Here is a 16,387-nt window from a genome sequence, read left to right on the forward strand (position 1 = left end):
TGCCGTCTGAGGATATCGGGTAGATCATTTAGGACAGAGATGAGGAAAGGTTTCTTAACCCAGAGAATGGTGAGCCTGTGAAATTCGTTACCACAGGAAGTAGTTGAGTCCAAAACATTGTGTGGTTTCAAGAAGCAGTTAGATTTAGCACTTAGTACAAACGGGATCAAAGAATATGGAGGAAAGCGGGATTAGGCTATTGAGTTGGATGATCAGCCATGATCACAATGAATGGCGGAGTGCGCTTGAAGGGCCGAATGGCCTCCTCCTGTTCCTATTTTTTCTATGTTTCTATCTCAGAATAGAGTGGTTACGGCGACACGGTGGCACAGTGGTTAGCACTGCTGCCTCAAAATAAAGGGAAGTAGATTTAGGACTGAGGTTAGGAGGAACTTCTTCACCCAAAGGGTTGTGAATCTATGGAATTCCTTGCCCAGTGAAGCAGTTGAGGCTCCTTCATTAAATGTTTTTAAGGTAAAGATCGATATTTTTTTGAAGAAAAAAGGGATTAAGGGTTATGGTGTTCGGGCCGGAAAGTGGAGCTGAGTCCACAAAAGATCAGCCATGATCTCATTGAATGGCGGAGCAGGCTCGAGGGGCCAGATGGCCTACTCCTGCTCCTAGTTCTTATGTTCATATCCAGCCCAACTGTCCTGAACATTGCCCCCATCCTTCTCATCTGGGGAGGTCTGCGCCTCGTCCTGCTGCTCCTCCCCCTCCTCCAGCCCATCGCCCCTCTGCTGGGCTATGTTGTGCAGGACGCAGCAGACCACAACGTTGCGGCCGATCCTATCTGTCGGGTACTGGAGGGCCCCTCCATGCGGTCCAGGCACCGGAAGCGCATCATCAGCAGCCCAAAGCACCTCTCGATCACACCCCTGGTCCCTGCATAGGCATGGTTGTAGCGGTTCTCCGCGTCGGTCAGTGGCCTCCGTATAGGCGTCATCAGCCACAACCGCAACGTGTAACCCCTGTCGCCCAGCAACCAGCCCCTCAGCCAGCCGGCCGGGGGGGGGGGGGGGGGGGGGGGGGGGGGGGGGGGGGCATCCCTCGCACATGGTGGGGATGAAAGATTGCGCCAATATGAATGAGTCATGTACACTACCTGGGTACCGGGCGCAGATGTGCAGGATCCTCATGCTGAATTGCCTTGGTGGGGGGGGGGGGGGGGGGGGGGGGGGGGGGGGGGGGGGTCTATTTTCCTTTACTCAATTAAAATTGCTGCATGCCACATTCCAAACACTTGGACAACTTCAATCTTTAAACAGCTGCATTTGAGACACTGCACCTGCAGATTATTTGTTGTGTCACCAGAAAAGAATGCAAGGCACTTTGCAGCTGGCCTCTCCTCTTCATGTTGGGGCAGGAATTCTGCCTGGCGTGTTGACCTCTTGGTCAGCAGAGTCCATTTTCCTGAGCCTGTCCATCAGCTTGCCTCTGAAGAGGTGGACAACACTAATGTCTATTGGACAGTTGCTTCCACACAAGAGGTTAATCAATCAAACAAAAGAGTCACAATTGTTATGGCACAGAAGAATTCCATTTGGTCCATCGTATCTGCACTGGCTTGCGGAATGAGTAACTCACCGAGTGCCATTCCCCGTAACCCTGCACGTTCTTCCTTTTCAGATCACAGTCTACTTCCCTTTCGAATGCTTCATTTGAACCTGCCTCCACCACACTCTCCATTTATGTTATATCGTCTCTCCATGTTCTTCTGACCAAAATGAATCAGTTCATATTTTTCTGCATTGAATGTCATCTGCCACCTGTCTGCCCATTCCGCTAACTTGTCTATGCCCCTTTAAAGTTCAACACTCTCATCCTCACAGTTCAAAATGATTCCACGATTTGTATCATCTGAAAACTTTGAAACTGTGCCCTGTATACCAAGGTCTAGGTCATTAATATGTATATATAAACACTGATCCCGAGGGAACTCCACTACAAACCATCCTCCAGCCCAAAACACATCCATGAATTGTGTTCTGTTTCCTGTCACTCCGCGAATTTCAGATCCATAAAGGAGCTGAAGGTTTGTTTCCTTTGGCCTTGGATGAAGCCTAAAAAGGTTGAGGTTGCTGTTCAGGCCACTATTAATCCTTTCCCATCCTTTGAAAGACTTACTGTAAACCTATCGTCACATTTTCCTGCTGCAGACAGTGGTGCGACGAGGCAATTGGACTGGCACAAGCATTTGCATGTGATAGAGCGGAAAGAGGAAGCTGGCAGAGGTGTCAGGAAGGTGGAGGAGGTAATTTCAAAGGGCTTAAACTTGGCAACAGGCCTTAATGCCCAAGCATGCCTTTGTTCTCATCGCTGTCCAACCCCTTTGCAGGCAGCACAGTAGAGGAAAAAAATCAGTTCTTTCTCTTCTGATTGTTGCCAATTAAATAAACATTTGCAACCATTAAACATTTATGAATGTATTGGTCCATAACTTTGAGAATATGTTAAGCTGTGGGCGAGACGGGATGGACGACAGGAGGTGGAAATTGAAAAGAAGAGAATTAAGATGCAGTGAGTTGGCATTGGGTTTAAAATGAAGCCCAAAATAAAAGTTAAAGTTTCCTCACCTGTGAGAGTCATAAACGGATGACCTTAAGTGCTGTTAAACTGGAGACCGTTGGTTGTTAAAAGTAGAAAGGTATACAAGGAGACAGGAGGAAGGATTTTTCCACAGAACTGTCAAGTTATGACAGATCAGCTCTGGAGTTCCACATAGTTGGCCAATCCAGGATTTCTTCAGTGAGAAATATATTATGGATATAAATGGGTTTGGAGGGTAACTGTTAAACCCGACAAGCTGTAAAAATAACATTTTCAATGGAGTCATTACGAATAACTACCTCTCTCATCTGTTGCCTAAATTAAGGGCAAACGGTTATGGTTAATTCATGGCAGCTCAGAGAAAGCAATGCCCCCTCCATTTTGAATTCACACAACATGGATACTTGGTAAATTTCTGCCTTTCCTTTAACAATTGCCTCCACTACAGAAAGATATTCCTATATTTGGGCTCAGTTACTTTATTGGATCCTTAAATATGTTTTCCAAGATTATGTTGCCATTCCGGGTAGTATAATTTAACCGGCAGCTATGTACTTGTGCAGAATATTCCTGATAAGAATGTTGTGTAACACTGCACATAGTCATAAACTCTGAATGATAATGTCATTCCCATAAAAATTACAATGTCATTGGACAATATTAAACAAAACAATATATTTTACTTATTTGCAAGAGGAATAAGTATGTAGAAAACAATTGCGACCCAACAGTGAGTGACCACATTGATATAGCCAAGAGGGTTCAGACTGCATCATAAAGAGAGAGACACTTGGCCATTTAAAATTGTGAGCTCGACTCTGCTACAGTAAGACGGTAACAGCACATTTTCACGTGTTTTTAAAAAAATGTATTTGATACAGTTCATTTTGTTAGAAGCTTCCAGTCCCTTTCTCAAAATATTTGTGTGGACTGTTACTGAGGTAGAATTCCAGAGGTACGAAGTGCTCTGCAGCACATCATCATATGTCCAGTCTTGTTCTGTGAACACAGGCAGCTAGCTGGTCGCGTCAGGCTAGTTGACAGCGGGTGCTTGCCTCACAGTCGAGGCTGCACATGGCGTTGAAGACATTTCGCACACACTGAAGGGTCATCTTCCAGTGAGCGGCAGAATTCACGGATAATTTCCAACAACCCCCCCCCGCCCCCGCCTCGTCCCCATCCCTCGAAGACCAGAGCCACTTGTTGCAGTCAAATTGAGATTAGCCAGGTCAGAGCAGAGCTCGAAATCTAGATTCCCCCTGGTCTCTGTGGGCACACCACACAGAGCATCTCCCTCATAATTCATGAGGAGGGTGCTCTGGGGTTTTGGTTTGATGGAGGACAGCCGATGAACAGACTATTTGTCCTTGATGCACGATGACGTTCCCGATATGTATCAATTACTCTGAATCAGTACCTCGGAAGCATCACTATCTATTATTTCACGCCAACTTTAATAATCCAGGGACTATCAGATGTCACCCAACCCTCTAACGCATGACACTGCATTGCAGGCACCCAAAGAGATAGTTAACTGTCTTGACAGCTGAATCAGATCACCTCCCACTCCCCCTCCCGATATCAATCTCATCACACCTTATTTTAAACAAAAAATAATTAATGTAAAACAATCCATGATTTTCAGAACAATTCGACACGTGTTGCTGATTGTTTTTCAGCATCAACTTACCTGCGTGAAAAAGTACGATTTGACAAATGTTTAAATTCAGTTTGCGCTTTGCAATCGGCGGGGATGGTTGGTTGCCGAGTACGACTCTTACTGAAATGGTCAATCCGTGCAAAGACACTCCAACTTTTTAAGCGAAGAAGAAAGCCCGACAAAGACGAGCTGTGGACGTCCACAAGTCGTGTCAACCTCCGACCGCTCAGTTCAAAGAAGCCGCTTCTGGACGTCGCCTGCCCCAGCAGTTTTGAAGCAGCCTGTCCCGTTTTCCTCAGAATCTCTCGACCAGTTTGCTTTCTGTCAAGTGCGGATTGTTCAGTCGGGAAAAGCGTCAACCCAATCGGGGAGGAAGGCAGCCGCTGGGAACGGGACGAAGCGCTTTCATTTGCTGTTTTTAGTTGGTGCGAGTGGCGAAGTCAAGTGCAGAGAGCGGGAGATCCTGTCAGGCTGTCAACAGCCACACACCGGCGCACTGTCTGGGTGGCTGCAAGCAGTAATTAATGAGTTGGTATTCACGCAGCTTTTTATCCCGGGGGGGGGGGGGGGGGGCGGTTTGGTGAGAAGAGCTTTACATTTTCCCACCCTTTTCTCGTGGGCAGTTTTAGCGTGACTGACACAACTTTCCACACTCACTCTCTGAAACTCAGCATTCCTCCACCACCAGTCAGTCTGTGCAATTCATCCCCTGCAGCGGTGACTGGGTCTCAGCTGTAATTGTCTGAGGAGCCGAGGTGTGGGGTGCCCCGTTTGAAGACCCCACAGTTGTTCTGAACTCAAAATTCTGCGTCCCTTTCCTTCACTTATATCGAAAGTGTGCAAATGTCAGGAGACCGGAATGACATTAACCTCAATGGGGAAAGCTCACCCGCTGAAAGCTGCCCGTTGCTCTGCCCACCCCTCCAATGTGGGGGGTGGGGGCTTGAGGTGACCTGGAGCCTTCCATTGGATTCTGCACAGTGTAGCTACCTGATCTCGTCAATGCTGGATCGTTTAAATATATATCCTTGCCCCTCAAAACACGCTGCAAAAATCTCCAAAATGCCAATCCTAAATTATCTATGACTATTGAAGAAAAGGAAGGGGAATAGGAAATAGCTCTGCCGCGTTTGACAGCTGCAGCAAGGTTTGAGGCTGTGACAGCGACAACTGGGCTCCGATCAAAACTTCAGTAAAGTCCAGCGTTCCAGGGGCGGTGCAGCGTGCACAGGCTCCGGGGAGGAGAGCCTTGTTTGGGTGCCATAGATTCTCAACACTTCAGCTGTCTGTCACCCCAGATGACAGGAATGCAGCATATCTTTGCAAACACTATCGGCGTCGCGTTACAATTAGAATAGCCTTTTGTGCGACTGTTCAGCACACGGCTGCAAATAACAAGCTGAAAGAAGCGCCTTCTTACCTTTCCCCCTCATCTGCAGTTGCGAATTGGATGCGAGGTGTGTGACTTGGCTGGCCCATTGTGTCCATTAATCCACCAGTAGCCGGGCCAGTTCTAACGAGCCCCCCCTCATTGTGGTGCCTCCTCTCAGTTAAGCACTCTTCCCCACTACAGACTGCTTTTGGCTTCGAACCCCTGGTTAACTGACGAGTACTGGAATGCCTTCAGGCACTTGTGGACTGCCGCCGCCCATGTGCTGGGCTGATTTGTTGCTCTGCTCGTGATGTCATGGCTGGCACACCTCCTTGATCTATATGCATACTGTGAGTTGAAGGAGAGATGAAGAATGTTGATGTACCAAGCAGCCAGCTGTGCTGCTCTGCTGAGGTCACAGATTTGCTCACCTCTCATGGACAAAGGTCATTTTCAACTCCTGTCAGCTTTTGAAATACACTGCGGCAGCAGATAACAGACACACACACGCACATACACATATGCAATTGACCCTGCCTCTGACAGACTGGTTGCTTTTCCCAATCGGGCACAGTTTAAAATAATTACTATTACTTGGTAGCGTAGCTACAGATGTGAGTTAAAACACTAACTATGTTAAAGTCAGGGCAGCACGGTGGCCTAGCGGTTAGCACAACCGCCTCACGGCGCTGAGGTCCCAGGTTCGATCCCGGCTCTGGGTCACTGTCCGTGTGGAGTTTGCACGTTCTCCCCGTGTCTGCGTGGGTTTCGCCCCCACAACCCAAAATGTGCAGAGTAGGTGGATTGGCCACGCTAAATTGCCCCTTAATTGGAAAAAATAATTGGCTAATCTAAATTTAAAAAAAACTATGTTAAAGTCGCTCAGTATAGAACCATCATAGAATCCCTACAATGCAGAATGAGGCTATTCGGCCCATCGAGCCTGCACCACCCCCTGGAACGAGCACCCTACTTAACTGCACCCCTCCACCCTGTCCCCATAACGCCAACTAACCTTTTAGACACTGAGGGGCAATGTAGCATGGCCAATCCACCTGACCTGCACTTCTTTAGACTGTGGGAGGAAACCGGTTTGCAATCCATAAGGAGTAAACATTGCAAGTAGGAAAAAGTATAAGTTTATCATCTTGCCACAACCCAAATGTAACATAGAAGGCTTTTGCATCATTCTGCTTGGTATTGCCAAATATTGCTTTCCAATTATATGAAAGGCTCCAACAGAACCGCTGTATATTCAAGCAATAATTGATGAGGAGATGTGTAATCATTCTTTTTAAGCAGTGAGGATAAACCTGTCACTGGCATTGGCTTAGAAAAGTGCCCAGTACTGTCACATCTTTGAGGCCTCATCCTTTCAATTAAGCCCTTGTTTTCCATTCACTAATTTGTTACGAATGGGAGGGGGAAAAAATCAATTGCCATTTTAAAATTAAACCTCTTCCAAACCTCTCAACAGTTTTCCAACTTCCAAAAGCAGTCGTTCATGTGAACAGAATCTTAATGCAGTGATACGAGGGGGTCATATTAACATTCTAAAAACAACCCACCAAGCAAGTATAAGTCTTAATGGTTACCCACAATGGTCAATCACAGCCTTAGTAGTGATTCCTCCGTAATCTCATTTGTAAGTAATTCAGCAGAGTACTTATTAACCCTTGGAGATCATTCGTATTAATTTTAAAAAATATTTTACAAGTGAAGAAGATTTGCGAGCTGCAATCCCATTGTGCATTCTATGGAAATTACAATCCACATTCAAGAAGCTTAATCAGGTTCTAAATGTCAACAGTACTCTAGGGTTGAATTACAGCTTGAAACTAATTGATGGCTAATTGCGATCGATTAACCAGAATACTACTGTATTTTCCTTCCTAATCCTTCCACTCGAGAATGTGGCAACTAGCCCTGGTGCGACAGCCCTTTTGTGCAAGTAATTGTTGTGTTATGTACTCTGGGATAACACAGGCTGCAACTAGATGCAGCTTTGACCAAAGGATACTCCAGACTTTGAAGTAAGTTCAATGTGATTTATTGAACCACTAGCATAGTTCTCTATGAATTCGATTATCCTGCTAATCTTGCTATAGTAACTCAGTCTAACTAACCAGTCTGCTCCAAGCCACGTGGTGGGTGTAATGCTTCTGATCTGCCCCTGTCCTACTCTCTAAGTGTCACCTGTGGAAAGAAAAAGAGCATGTGTGCCCTGTCCTTTTATATGGGTTGTGTAATGCCCCCTTGTGGTAGTGTCACCTCTGGGTGTCTTGACTGCCCATTGGTCGTGTCCTATTCTATGTGTTCATTAGCTGTATGTTTGCATGTCATGACATCCCTGGTGCTCCCTCCAGTGGTTACTTAGTTGTAGTGTATTTACATTAACCCTTGTGTATATACAGTGATGCATATCACCACAGTGATCATCTTCCAAGTCCAAGCCCAGGCCAGTGGGTGCCCCCAGGGCATTTGCTGATGGGCACGCTGCAATCAAGTTGGATCATGTCCTCATCTGTCATCCAGCAGAGAGCACACAACAGCGAGCGGCACTGGTAAATCAGACTCACTACTTCCTTCCCCGGTCGAAAGTCACACGAGACCTAATTCAGTAACAGAGCAGGAAATCAATTTGGGGCTTTCTTAGTCCTTGGGGATCTGGGGCACACATTTACACCCGGTACCATCAAAGGCAAGCATTGCAATTTCTTTTTCAGCCTTCTGTAATTACATCTACTTTTCTCGTTAGTGAAATGCAAAAAGGAAAATTAAAATGCCTGTTAGGCTGTTTTGCACAGCCAATGCAAACAGGTTCCTATTTAAATTGACACTTCACGGCAGCTTTATAAGAAAAGCAGATTTAACATGAAACCTAATTGTGAAGCAAAGATTCTAATCAAGTCTCCTTGAGCTGTGACATTTTTTTCACCCTTTTCTACTGTTGCTAGCATTCGGCAGTGCACTAGTGACAAGGAGATGCATTTTCCATGAGAGAACGCTTGTTTTTTTAAACTTCTTACTTTCAGGCTAAGGTTGGGAAGAAGCAGACTTGTGCGGTTGAATAACAATGTTGCATTTAACAGATACGAGGAAATAAATAACAAGTGAGCACAGAGGGATGCTCCTGAAAGATCTCTGAATACCTGCAGTGGAGAAGGAGGCCATTCAGCCCATCAAGCCTCTGAAAGAGCAGCCTACTGAGGCACACTTCCCCGCGCTATCCCCATAACCCCATACACACATCTGACCATTGGACATGAAGGGGCAATTTTAGCGTGACCAATCCACCTAATCTGCAAAGTTTTGGATCGTGGGAGGAAACTGGTGCACCTGGGAGAAACAGAGACACGGAAAATCGTACAAACTCCACACACAGTCACCTGAGGTCGGAATCGAACCTGGGTCCCTGGCATTGTGAGGCAGCAGTGCTAACCGTGCCACCCACATGTTTTTTCTTTTATTTTCATTCTAGCCCAGTCAAAGGGCTGAGAGGTGGGGGGAGGGGGGATGGTGTGCGGGAGGGGTGGGGGATACGGGGGGAAGGCGGATGGAGGGCCAATCAGAGAAGAAGGGATGGCCGGACTATATTGCTGACAATTAGGCACCATGTGGATAAGAAAAGACAGGATGGGTTGAATTAAAGAAGAGCAGAGTACAGAGAAGGAGAAACGGATAAATAAAGCAACCAGATATCCAGAAAGAGAAAAACACGGCACAAAAATTGTATTGGGATAGGGAGTGACTGAGTAAGAGCCTCTCACAATAAAATAGAGAAAGTTACAGCAGCTGAAGACAGGAAAAATATTTACTCTGAAGCAGACAATTGTTAAACAAAGCAAGGAGAGAAATATTACAGAAATTGCAGCAGTTCAAAAACTGGAAGGAAAAGCAGTGCAGAAATATTAGGCAGATTGTAGTAGAAGCCACCAATATAAATCGTCACCAAGAAATCCAATTGGGAATTCAGAAGAAATCTCTTCATCCAAAGAATGGTAAAAATCTGGAACTTGCTGCACGAGGATTGTTTGAACCAAATCATACAGATGTATTTGAGGGGAAACTGGACAAGGACATGATGGATAAAGATATGGGCGGTTACACTGGTGGATTTAGAGGAGAAAAGATAATAGGAGGCTCAGATAGAGCATAAACACTGACATGGACTGGTTGGCAGAAAGGTCTCTTTCTGTGCTGAAAATCCTATGTAATCCTACGAAATCAATGGGAACATACACAAAATTGAGAGAGAAAGAATGCATTAATCACGAATGAAGGGCAAAATCTTCTGGCCACGTCAGCAGCGGGGAGAAAGTAAATTTGGCGTGAGGCCAAAGATCACTTTTGCGGCGGCGGGATGAACTTTGCAATTATGTTCTCGGGACTTTAAAGGTGGGTTGAGCTTCCTGATGAACGGGAAGCCATTTTGTGTGCATTAGCATGTCATGCACGGTAAAGGCCAGCTCGCCAGAATTAAGCCCCCCCCCCCCCCACCTCCAAATTAATATTCCTGCCAGTGAGAACTTAGAATGTGTACATCTATGACTGCATAAAAGTGGTGGGCACCTGGCGAGGTCGACGTCTGCCATGACTTTGATGTGATTAGCTGCTGCTTTGGGCTTCTGGGGACTGGTCACAAATGCCAGCCTCTTGATTGAGATTGGGTCCCAGTGGTACACGCTGTGCAGAAGCTGGACACAGGAGGCAAGACCACCGGAGAAGGAAGTGAGGCTGGAGGCAGACTAAGCGTGGACTGGTACGAGGTTACCAGTGAAGGAAGACACATTGTCTGAGGGAGTGAGGGAGGCAGCGAGGGAAATGCAAGGACATGGGGTGGAGGGAAGGGCCTTGCTTCTTAGTTCTGGGAGGCCCTGTGATTGGCTGCAAGTAGGAGTCTCTAGGCAGCTATCATGAGATGGTCCTCAAGGGCTACACCGGTGCAGTCTAAGGTGAGGTCCTTGGGGTTGAACTGAGGACAATGGTACAGCAGAAGAAAACAGAGAAGGCATATGGAGGTAGGTGGTGATATTAGGTGCAAGGCTAATGGGGTGAGGTTTAAGGCTAACATAGAGGAGAGAATGGGGGAAGTTGAATAGTGACAAGGGGAGGGAAGAAGATGGTGGGGCAAATCTGAAACATTATGCATGACATTGTTGTATTCTCTGCTATACAATGCTGTCGCTTTGAAACTGTGAATCCTTGAAGTGGGAGGAGGATCTTTTCGGGTCGGTAGTGTTGAAGGCCAGCACAATTGGCTGACTAAAGGGACACCCTAATGGTCATGAGGCTACTGGATGAGAAGCATGCTCAGTTGTTTCCTCTCCATGGTGAGGCCCACATGGCAGCAGGTTTGCTCCTGAGTCATGGGTTTGATAACATCGAGATCCCAGAATCTGATTACTCGTATCTACCAGCTTCTCCTTGAGGACCTGTGACCACCAGCACTGAGAGGCAATCCCATAAAGGTCACCCACGACATCAAATGTCTTTGCTAGTGTTTCCTTCCAGAGGTCCTTTGGGGACCGTTGCTGCATCTCGCAATAACAAACCACAAATGCATCTGAGAGGTGGCAATGCCCTCTTCAGAATAACAATTCCCTCTTTGTCCAATTTGTACAATTCTACCTTGATCCTGAAAGTCAGACTGCTAGTTTATTGACATTGTTTATCTTCTCCCTCTTTGTTTTTTTTGGTCATCTTTTGTTGTATTTTAAAACTTTCCCAATCCTCTGCATTACCACTAATCTTTGTCACATTTAAAGTTTTTTCTTTCAGTTGAATACTATCCTTAACTCCCTTGGTTATCGATGGTTGATTTATCTATTTCCTAGACTCCTTCTTTCCCACTGGGAGAGATCTTTGTTGTGAGTCACAAACTATTTTCATAAACATCTGCCATTGCTGATCAACTGCCTTTTCTGCGAAACTCCTTTCCCAGTCCACACTAGCCAATTTTGCCCTCATTCCTTCGTCATTACCCTAATTTAAGTTTAGCGCTGTTGTTTCTGACCCAAATTCCTCACTCTCAGACTGAATGCTAAATTCTACCATGTTATGGTCACTGTTTCCTAAGGGATCTTTTATTCTGAGATTGTTCATTAAACCTGCCTCATTAACAGACCAAAATAGACTGTTCCCTGGTTGGATCACAACATAGGTTCAAGGAAACTGGCCTGGATACACTCTATGAATTCTTCCTCATGGACTACCTCTGCCAATTTGATTATCCCAATCCACATGAAGATTAAAGTAACCCATGATTAATGTACTGCCTTTTTTACATGCCCTCAATATCTACTGATTTATTATTCGTTCTACAATATAACTACTGTTAGGGAGCCTGTAGACGATTCCCACCAGTGTCTTCTTTCCCTTGTTATTTCTCACCTCCACCCATTTGGATTCTACATTTTACTTTTTGGCTAACATTTAATTTTTTGCTGTCATATTTATTCCATCTCGTTACGAACAAAGCTACCACCCCCCACCATTTCCTTCCTACCTATCCTTACAAATAGTCACATACCCCATAATATTTAGTTCACAGCGTTATTCTCCTTGTAACCAAGTTTCTGTAATGACCATAAGATCATACCCGTTGAACTCAAATTGTGCCCTGAATTCATTTATTTTGTGCCGAATACGAAGTGCCTTTAGTAAAGAACCATTAATTTTGCTTTTTTACTATTCTTTCTCGCTGTGCCCTTATTTTCTGCTTTTAAAAAAATGTTTGTACACTCTGTACCTTCCTGTCACACTCTGGGTATTATAACCTAAATAGCTGCAATGCTGACATATCCTTTTGCTCTGTGAGCTTAAGCGTTCCCATCCCCTCCCCCCCACCACCAGTTTGAAGACCTCTCTACTTCTCCGTGCACCAAGCAATGCTGATATACAGAATCCTGGCACTAAATGCACAGATTAGAATCTGTGCAGCACTCTGTTCTGCCACAACCTCTGGCCACTTGTTAGTAAAATTGAGATTTTTTTCCCATGTCCTCACAAATGTGCCGTGGCAACTTGGAAGCAATATTAATCTTACTTTATCAGGCATGCATTAGGCAGACATGCCACCCCACACCTTCTCCCAATGTGGGGCAGAACTTGCAGAGAGCCCTTGCAGGTGGAGCCAGATAGGTGATTCCACAGGGAGGAGCAGCATGAGAACAGCATTTGGTCCATCAAGATCATTCCTCCTTACAGATGATTGGGGAAGATCAGGTTCATGCCCCTGGCCAATTACCACTTGCTCATTGTAAGCCCATACCCCATGACATCTTTATCATGCCAAAATGTTATAAGGTTACTTTGGAGTCCACTCACTGATAGTGCCTCACCTGCACTCTGGGTTGTTCCATACCCTCCAGTTGCAGCGAGTCTGATAAGTCTCAGTCCTCGATGGCCTTAGTATTAGTGTGGGACTGAGATCCGTCATTCTGGACACGTCAACTTTTGTGCTGCATATTCTTTCTTGCATGGACACTGCGGAGCCCAGCTACACCTGCTGATACTTCACACGGACAGTCTTGCAGTCCTCAGCACCATCCAGCTCACATGCCCATTCTACTCTCTCTCACGCCATGAACTAAGATCTTCAGTCAGGTTCGATGCACTTTGGTTGCAAACCCTTTATGCAACATACACTGCAATGCTTGATAAGAAGAGCAAGCCAAACAAATCTCTAAGTGGGGTCTCACAAAGGCTTCTGTGAACTGCACACACACTTTAATCCTACATTCAAACCCCCTTGCAGGCAAGGCTAACTTGCCCATTGCCTCCTTACTTGCAGCCTTCAATTGCTTGTCAGCTCGAAATGACAAGTCGCCAAGGACAGCCTGTAATAATTGTCCATCACAGCTTTCTCCAAAAATGTAGGGAAGCCTCTGGTTTTTGTTGTGAAGAAGACAGTGTAGAGCTTCACTCGTTCACCTCAAAACTGTATGTGCGGCATGGTGGAACAGTGGTTAGCACTGGTGCCTCACAGCTCCAGGGTCCCAGGTTCAATTCCAGCCTCGGGTGACTGTCTGTGTGGAGTTTGCACTTTCTCCCCGTGTCTGCGTTGGTTTCCTCCGGGTGATCCGGTTTCCTCCCACAGTCCAAAAATGAGCAGGTGGGGTTTTTTGGCGAAGCTAAATTGCCCCTCAGTGTCCAAAAGGGTAGGTTGGGTTACAGGTGGAAGCCTAGGCTTCTCAAGGGTGCTCTTCCCAAGGGCTGGTGCAGACTCGATGGGCTGAATGGCCTCCTTCCGCACTGTGAATTCCATGATTCTATGATACAGTGTTCCTTGCCACTAAAATAGCTTGTTTAACTCCCCTTGCCTATCTCCCCTGCAGAGGGCAGAAAACAGTGAGCTGCAAGTAATGGATTGCATGAAGTGTGCCCAGACCACACATTCACAAATCATGACCAGTGCTTATTCATGCACAAGTGGGATTATTGAGTTATCACTCTGTTGATAACTCGGTTGAGGGTTTTATTATCAGACTCTGGTGGGAGCTCAAATTCCACATTGTTAAAAGCCAATAAATATTGAAGTAACTAGCAGCAAAATGGAATGCAGGGCGCTTCCAAACACTGCAAGTGAACACATTTTTGTAAGTACCAAAAGTGTACACAATGGTGTGCCTTCAATACTTCTTTATCTTTATTTTCCTATTGCTACATTTAGCCACAGCTGAGGTATGGGCAGCTTTCTGACTGCTATTCCCTGTCGCCTGTCAACTTTGGCAGATGTCTTCTGGTTGATCTCGGGTATGGAGAGATTTTCTTATGAGGCAAGGTTGAGTAGGTTGGGCCTGTACTCACTGGACTTTACAAGAATGAGAGGCGACCTTATTGAGACAAATAGAATTCTCAGAGGGCTTGACAGGGTAGATGCTGAGGGGGTGTCTCCTCCTGTGGTAGAGTCTAGGGTCAGAGGGCATAATCTCATCGTAAGGGGGAGCCCAATTAAGACACAGATGAGGAGGAATTTCTTCTCTCAGAGGGTAGTAAATCTGTGAAATACTTTGCAGTAGAGAGCTGTGGAGGCTGGATTATGAAGTATGTTTAAGGTTGTGATAGACAGATTATTAATCAGGAATACAATCAAAGGTTATGGGAATAAGGCAGGAAAGTGGAATTGAGAATTATCATATCAGATGAGTCATGATCTCATTAAATGTCGGAGCAGACTCGGTGGGAGGAATGGCCTACTTTTGCTCCTACGTCCTATTGTCTTATGGTCACCCTATCACAGACTTCCCCATTTGTTCTTCCACAAACCCTTCCCACATTTATTTGTTCATCACCCATTGCACTTCAAACTTTTCTCAGTTCTGATGAAAGATCTGGCGGGATTCTCCGCCCCCTGCCAGGTCGGAGAATCACCGGGGGGCGGCTTGAATCCCGCCCTTACAGGCTGCTGAATTCTCCGGCACCGGGGTTTTGGCGGGGGCGGGAATCCCACTGCGCAGGTCGGGGCACATTGGCAGCGGCTCCCCCGGCGATTCTCCAGCCCGTGATGGGCCGAGTGGCCGCCCGTTTTCGGCCAGTCCCGCCGGCATAAATCACAACAGGTCCTTACCGGCGGGGCCTGGCTCCACGGGCGGCCTGCAGAGTCCTCGGGAGGCGGGGGGGGGGGGGGGGGGATCTGGCCCCAGGGGTGCCCCCACAGTGGCCTGGCCTGTTATTGGGGCCCCCCGATCTGCGGGCGGGCCTGTGCTGTGGGGGCACTCTTTCCCTCCACAACGGACGCTGTCAACCTCCGCCATGGCCGGTGCGGAGAAGAACCCCCTTGCGCATGCGCTGGGATGATGCCAGCACACGCAACTTGCGCCGGCCGCGGAGGCACTGTGGCGCTGGTTGGCGTGGCGCGAAGCCCTTCCGCGCCAGCTCGCGCAGTGCCAAACACTCCAGCGCCAGTCTAGCCCCTGAAGGTGCAGGGGATTACGCACCTTCGGGGCAGCCCGACGCCGGAGTGGTTCACGCCACTCCTTGGCAACGGAGGGGCCCGCGCCGCCGGTTCGCAGAGAATGCCGCCAATCCTGAAACATTAACTCTGCGGGTGGGATTCCCCCCTACCCGGCGGGGCGACTGGTCCCGGCGCCAAGGAGTGGTGTGAACCACTCCAGTGTCGGGCTGCCCGGAAGATGCGGAATCGTCCAGAAGGACCTCCGGCGGCCGGTGCGAGTTGGCGCATGCGCGGGGGCGCCAGCGAGTGCTGGCGTCATCCCAGCACATGCGCAGGGTGGTTCGTCTCCGCACTGACCATGGTGGAGGTCCGCAGTAGCCGACGCAGAGGGAAAGAGTACCCCCATGGCACAGGCCCACCCACGGGTCGGTGGGCCCTGATCGCGGGCCAGACCACCATGGGGGCACACTCCAGGGCCAGATCCCCTCGCTGGACCCTGGATGCCCTCCGCAGAGCCAGATCCCGCCGCTAAGTACCAGGTCTAATTCACGCCAGCGGGACCGGCCTAAAACGGGCGGCAGCACAGCCCATCACATGCCGGAGAATTGCCGTGGGGTTTGCTTCCAATGGCCGCCGACTGGCGCGGCGCGATTCCCGTCCCCACCAAAAGCCCGGCACTGGAGAATTTGGCAGCCGGTAGGGGCGGGATTCACGCCGACCCCCCCACCCTGTCGATTTTCCGGTCCCAGCGGGGTGTCTTTCCACACCTCTGAAGTCCTTCCAACATTTTCTATTTTTATTTCAGATTGCCAGAAATGCTGCTCGTTTTGTAGTATTGTCACAACTGGAAACCCAGAATACATTATGCCATGAAAACAGCACATTAGGAGACAAAGCTTTGTGTCGG

General features: G+C 47.5%; 1 protein-coding gene across 3 annotated transcripts in view; it reads right to left on the reverse strand.

Moving 5' to 3' along the window:
- The window catches only part of LOC119974893 (muscarinic acetylcholine receptor M3-like), a 549,971-nt gene that overhangs the window by 323,631 nt on the left and 209,953 nt on the right, over window positions 1-16,387 (reverse strand). The window contains exon 1 of one of the 3 annotated variants that reach the window (XM_038814238.1): window positions 5,631-5,839. The exons of the other annotated variants lie outside the window; for them this stretch is intronic. The gene's annotated coding sequence lies outside the window, so the exon portion shown is untranslated. Of the gene's footprint in view, window positions 1-5,630; window positions 5,840-16,387 lie in introns of those variants that run through there. 3 annotated transcript variants of the gene reach the window in all.

The sequence above is a fragment of the Scyliorhinus canicula genome, chromosome 1 (genome assembly GCF_902713615.1).
Source record: "Scyliorhinus canicula chromosome 1, sScyCan1.1, whole genome shotgun sequence".
NCBI lineage: Eukaryota > Metazoa > Chordata > Chondrichthyes > Carcharhiniformes > Scyliorhinidae > Scyliorhinus > Scyliorhinus canicula.